Source organism: Patiria miniata, unplaced genomic scaffold (assembly GCF_015706575.1).
Source record: "Patiria miniata isolate m_02_andy unplaced genomic scaffold, ASM1570657v1 HiC_scaffold_26, whole genome shotgun sequence".
In the NCBI taxonomy this organism is placed as follows: Eukaryota; Metazoa; Echinodermata; class Asteroidea; order Valvatida; family Asterinidae; genus Patiria; species Patiria miniata.
This window is the reverse complement of record NW_024037065.1, coordinates 493,894-500,969: the sequence shown is the minus strand read 5'-3', so window position 1 is coordinate 500,969 and position 7,076 is coordinate 493,894.

Below are 7,076 nucleotides of genomic sequence, written 5' to 3'. Positions count from 1 at the left end.
GCAAAAATGTCGATAGGCATGAATCTGCATCATCTTTCTGGGACTGAGAAACATTTCCAATTTTTTTGTTAGGAAAAAAGGCCTAGGCCCTATAGCGTAATTTTTATTCCTAGGAGGGTTAGGGGCAATGTCATGAATAATTCATGTTGATCCATGAGAACGGACAATGACATCAACAGCATTGTTGTTAGTTTCTCAACTAGTTACAATACATTAAAGCATTTTAAAGAACGGTTGTCGTCGAGCTACCACACAGTAGCCTAGTGGATAGCGAGATGAGCTATGGATACAAAGATCCCTGGTTCGAATCCACGTCGTCGCTGCTCATTTTCATCAGCTATTTTTCTTCTCCAAATTTATCACTGAGATAATTTTAAATTAAGGGGAAAATAGAACGAGAACCTAAGTCTTGCAATAATTCAAAGGAAAAACTGAATTATTCATGACATTGCCCCTAACCCTCCTAGGAAAAAAAATTACGCGGCCCTATAGGCTAGTAGTATATTAGTACGAAGTGGCTATCGTTACGGCAGCCGTTGTTTAGCGCCCTCTACGATACTTTTTTGATATGCACGCAGGTATGGCGAGCAGTGCGACAGCTCAGACGATAGAGGGTAGGATTTTGCACCGCGAGGTTGCGGGTTCGAATTCTCAGTTCTACACTCGAATTTTTTCCCTTTTCTAACCTGAGGCTTTGGAGGATTTTTTTTAAAAGGGAAATAAATTCCGAAATTTCATATTTTCTTCTCATGTTTTTATAAAAGTTGCAGTCTACCGTAACGATAGAAAATGGGAAATGCGTTACGGCTGCCGTAACAATAGCCACTGCGATATTTAGTAAGTCATTGTAAGTAGTAATGTATACTTAGAAAATTTTCTTGACACTCCATGGACTTTGTACACAACCGCTTAAGTGGTTAAGTGGCGTCAGGTAGTTTTCGTCATGTTTGTACTGTACTGTACTTCTCACGAAACGTTTTCAATATTCACCTCCACGAAGCCGAAGGTGCACTCGTACTCGTAGTCGTGTCGTCATGGTCGTACTCATCACAGTCACATGTCAATGTTTTGGTTGCCATCTTGAAAAGCGAGTGCGTGACACACACGCTGGTTTCCAGTCACAATTTTTTTTTTTACATTGGCCCTACAATTTTATAATCCACAAACTGGCTGGTGCCCTACTCGGCTACTTAAGTTATATCCCGACGCGCCGACATGTAGTACGCCTAGCTTACATGTAGGCCTAGGCCTATATCGACCTTGCGCACAGCTTGCATGCACGTCAGCAAGACCTTTCTTTATGTTTGTAAACATTGGCGCAATTTTATATGGGCTGCCGCACGCGCATAGCCATAGATTGAAGCCGTGGTTGGCAACATGTTTTTTTTTCCAGAAAAGTCATATCATAACGCCTTCAATACGTAGGAAAAGGGAATGCTTCGAAAATATTTTGTAGCTTTGTCGACAATGTTGTATTTTAACATTCAAACAATATTTTTTTTTAATTTTTAATAACTAGTCTGCATTTTTGCAGTGCTGGACCTTCCATAGTTTGGCAACAATAATAGTCACGACACGTGAGAGGGACTAACCAATAGCCGTGGCGCGCGCGCTTAGGCGCGGACAGGTCTTCGCCTTATAAGGGATAATTATGCAAAGTGCTAAAGTTCACCGGCATGCAAATTGCGCTGGGAAAACTTTTAACCAATCAGATTCTCTGGAGTGCGCGTCCGTCGGGACGATGGCATGCAGGGTGCGGCACGGCGCCGACTAGGCTGTACTATGCCTGCCAGCTATTATGCCGCGCCTAGTTAAGTTAGCTAAGTTTTTTGACATCTCGGTTTTGTTTGCAATGAAATCAACGTAGGGTACGATCCGAATCCGAATGCCGAGAATTAATTATGCAATTGGTTGTCAAAGCCAAGTTTGGGGCAGAAAATTTACCATTAGGCCTACATTTAAAGTTTAAACAATGTCGCGTTTTTAGGCCTAAGAGAATATTATCAACATGATCATTTCCAAAACAGGACATTTCGTGCGTAATTAGCTATACCTATACTCTATAGGCCTAGGCTAGGCCTATCATGCCTATAGTGACGCCAGTCTGACGCGTTCATGCATGGGCATAGTTATAGGCCTAGGCCTACTAAACTTTTTTGGTAGGATTCAGGTCTTGGAACATATGGAAGTTTAGCATGTTTAGGTCTTGCTGTTTAACATGTTTAGATACGATAAAACCACAATTTTCATGGAATGCAACTTTATTGCAATATGTAATAATGTAGCCTAAAGTAAAGGCCTACGACTACGTACACTTTTTGCTAGGCTTATGGACCTATAGGCCTAGTATAAACTTGGACCAAACAAACACTGATGTAGCCTACTCACTTTCCAAAACACCAATGGTGTCCTCTTCGAACTTCGAAAGTTCCAGATGCTCACGGAGCCGGAGAGCCATGGCGGCTGCAGTATATGAAGGCCTAGCCTGCTGCATGCTACGTACGTACGTCTAGGCTAGTTAGCCGGCGCAGGAAAAATGGACGCGACGCGTATAGCTAGCGCGCGCCGAACCGGGAAATCGCAGTCACGTGATAATAAGTTTGGTGTTTCATTGGTTCGACTTCTCAATCTAATTCATTAATGCCGCTTTTTGATTGGTTCAAGTTTGCAATTAACATATTAGATTGAAACAGCTTGCAATCCTTTTCACGATTGACACACAAATTCCGTGCAAGGCCGTATCCTCGATCGTTTTCAGTTTAAATTCAATCTATTAGATTGGGGAAAAAATCAATCGCTTCAAAGATTGAAATTTTCAATCGTCAGAATTAAGAGAGAAGGTCACAGGGAGTGGGAACGGACAAAAGAGTGTGAGAGTGAAGGGATGATGTGGGGGGGGGCAGTATTGAGGTGGAAAGGGATGAAAGATGGAGGAAGATGGGTAAACACAAACAAGGAAGACCAGATGGATTATCTGTAACAGAAGACAATGGAGGAAGAAAAGGATTAATCATTTCCAAGTTGGATGTTGAGACCATGTGGTTGAATAGTTCGGAGACGATTCATCCACACTTTCTCTCTGCTGAGGCGAACTGAGTCCTTGCGATGGCCAAGAGATTCAATGCCCTGCAAAATCATATCAGAAATGGAGTGGTTAGGCAGGTTGAAGTGATGACCAACAGGGGTGTCTAGTTTCTTGGTGTTGACCGTTGACCGGTGGGCATAGAAACGCTTCTTGAGCGTATTCTTAGTCTCACCTACATACTGCACGCCACAGACCCTGCAAGAAATGAGATATATGACATTAGAGGTGTTACAAGTGATGTTACCAATGGTTCTGTGGGTAGTGACAGAAGAGTGGCCAGAAAAGGAGTCAGACTCATGGATATGAATCTGGCAGACAACACATCTGGAACTGCACTTGAAAGTACCATGCTGGGTGGGAGGTGATGCATCTAAGGAAGGGACTTCAGCTCGAACAATCAAGTCCCGTAGATTTCGAGGACGCCTGTAAGCCAATGTGGGGCCGTTGGGGATGGCGCGGGCAAGGCGATCTGAAGTATGGAGGATATGGTGATTGTCATTAGTGATTTTGCGAAGGGGAGGGAGATTGGGGTGAAACGTGGTAACCAAGGGAATCATGGGTTTGGCCATGGCATCAGGGGCCTTTCCCGTGAGAGCTAGATTTCTGGGGATAGCTTTAGCTCTGGCAATGGCACGATGAACTTGGCGAGAGCTGTGACCCCTGGCCACCAAGTTGTTCCTCAGTATCTGTGTATGGCGGGAGAAATCGGAATCATTAGAACAAATTCTTCTGAGTCTGAGTGCCTGGCTAAACGCTATGCCAGTTTTGCAGTGCCTGGGGTGACAGCTGGAGGAGTGGAGGTACTGGTGGGTGTCTGTGGGTTTGGAATACAGGTCAGTGGTTAGTGAGTTGCCTTGCTTGCAAGAAGAACTTGCTAAGTTCGCAACGTCAGGCCACATTAATTTTAAGATTTATATATTTCAGGTCCATCCAGTCAGCAAGCAGTTTGCAGCAGTTTTACTTTTTTTTTTCATGTAAACAATAATTCATTAATACAACTTTTTTGCACTTCGTGAGAACATCATTTTTTTTACTCCCATATTTTAGCAATTACTTTGTACACAGTTTTTGTCACTTCGTGGGATCATGTAACTTTTTTCGACGTAACAAACTTGTTACTTTTGCGCGTCACGACAGTTGAGCGCGCGCGCGTCTGTTCTTTTTCAACATCGTTCGCGCACGCGTGTATGCTCCCATCCTGTCGCGTGTAGACCAATGTATAATTCCTCCGGCCCTGCTCACGAGGAGACTTTTTGTCACTTCGTGAGACTTTTTTACACTTCGTAAAAATGAAAATCACCGATTTCAGGCTTTTTGACAATTGTTTGTTTACAATAATTAAGAAAGTAAACAATATTTTGCCTTGAAACTTGGTCAAATTGTTTCCTTCAGACAACTATAATAAATGGCTAGTAAAACTCAAAATCGAATAATTATCGATTTTCGAGGTTTTTGTCACTTCGTGAGCAAAGCGACGAAATAGTAACGGCGGTTCCAAACACCTAAGTATTCTTCGTCATTGATGCCAAAATCAGGATTTCTTCAAATCAAACTCGACTACGAGTCCAGCCTGTTGACAGCATTTAACACGCCAGTTGGACGCTACAGATGGCTGAGACTCCCATTCGGCATCAAAGGCGCACCAGAGATGTTCCAACGCATCATGGATACTATGCTCGAAGGCATAGAAGGCGCTCGTGCAGTGATGGATGACATACTAGTTGCCGGCAGAGACGAAGCATACCATGACAAGATCATGAAGGACGTCGTCAAGCGAGCAACAGAGTGGAACCTCAAGCTTTGACAAGTGTGAAGTCGGTTACACCTCTATGTTACGACACCCCTATGTTCCGAATGCACATATTCATATTCCTAACCCTAACCTTAACCGGGAGTACACAGTCTTATGTGCGGGTTGTCGGAACATAGGGGTGTCGGAACATAGAGCAGTCACCGTCAAGTCAAACAATGGAGAGTGAAGTACGTTGGACACGTGCTAACAGAGAATGGTCTCCAGCCCGACCCTGATAAAGTGAGAGCAGTCCGAGAACTACCATTGCCTAAATCCAAAGAAGACATCCGACGGTTCCTTGGTATGGTACAGTACCTAGCTAAGTTCATCCCAAACTTTAGCGCTATCGATGCTCCACTACGAGAGGTCTCAAGCAAGGACACAGAATTCCACTGGGACAAGCCGCAACAGCAGAGTTTTAAAAAGCTCATCGAGATGTGTAGCAGCGCACCCGTACTCGCCTACTACAATGTACGCAAACGGGTCACAATTCAGTGTGATGCCAGAAGCTTTGCTCTCGGAGGCGTTCTCCTTCAAGATGGCAGACCCTTTGCGTACACTTCCAGAGCCCTGACTCAGACCGAGCAGCGGTACGCCCAGATTAAAAAGGAAATGCTAGCCATAGTACATTGCTGTAAGATATTACACCACTACATCTTTGGCAAAGCACAACGGCCCACAATACTCTTCATCTGAGTTCAGCAAGTTCTGCAAGGACTACGAGATACAACACATCACTTCCTCACCTTATCATCCACAGTCAAATGGCGAGGCAGAACGAGCCGTACAAATAGCTACGAATGGGACGCCGACCCCGTAATAAGCTACCAACATCGAAGTCACTACTGCAGCCAAAGCTATACAGCACCCCAAAAGTGAAGCAACGCTTCGACAACGACAAAACCAAACAGCAGTTCTACTACGACTAGAAAGCAGTGTTGTAGTCGAGACCGGATAGTCCGAGACCGAGACCAAGACCGAGACCTGAAGATTCGAGACCGAGACCGAGACCAGCCCCTTCAAGGCGGACCGAGACCGAGACCAATGTGGTCCGAGACCGACACCGAGGCCGCTGATAATAAATAACAATAGTCGAAATAAAAAAAAACAAGACACGTTATATGTCAACACAAATGTTGACCAGTGGCAGTGTTGACAAATTGATACATGACACCTTACTTGAGCAAAAAGTAGTTACACTTAAGAAATATGGGCTTTGACATGTTGTCTGCACCAAATCGTGACAAAAGTAAAAAGTGAAAGGTAGATGTTTCATCTGTTATAGGAACTCGGATCCTCAACTCCACAGTCACCCCTTGGTTTCAGCTATGACTTCTAACGGATATTTAAAGATGCAATTTTAATTTTACACTGCGCCTCTTTTTTCCTAAAATAAATATAGGACTTACATGTAACTTCTAACAAGACTTGTGTACTTGATTTTAAAAAATGGGAGCTAGAAAATGTTGAATTAATTTTTAAATTTCTGTCATAGAATGTGGACTTGTACATGTAGACCCACAAGTTGCGAGGTGGTAGCCAGAATGTGCCAGATATGGATTTTTATTTTTTTTTCTGAACGGGATTTTAATTTTTGAGGAATAATGGGGTACTTCAAAATGAGCGGCCAGAAAATGGGGTCTCATCATACACTCTCATGGCAACAGTGAGTGGTAACTGGTAAGAGGGTGTGAGTTCAATGCTGGAAAATCAGGTAGAAAAAATTACTTTTTCTTCAAAATACTGTCCCAAATTAAAGAGAACTTTGTGTGGGGTCGAAAATATAACTAATTTGAAGCACCTCATTTATTATTAGAATACAAAATGCAAGTGATTACGCCCACAGGGGTGGGCTAAACTACACAATCCCCGAAAATGGTTGACCCTTATTGCATAAATTGTTACAAGTTCATCATTTGCTTTATGTGTCCGACTCAACAGATGAATGCCGAACTTGCTCCAAATCGTTCAGTGACTGGTACTGCTGCAGCTTTACATGTACTTTGGGGACTTTCCAACGTGCAGTCGAGTCCGGCAAACCGACCACGATATATAACAAGCTTGATCGATCTACGGGCTAGCAAATGTTTTAACTAACAACGGTACTGAACGAAGTGAACACAAAGTAATCGATCGAGCTGTAAAAGCTACATATTGCCGGTCTCGACCCGAGACCAGCCAAAATATCGAGACCAAAGG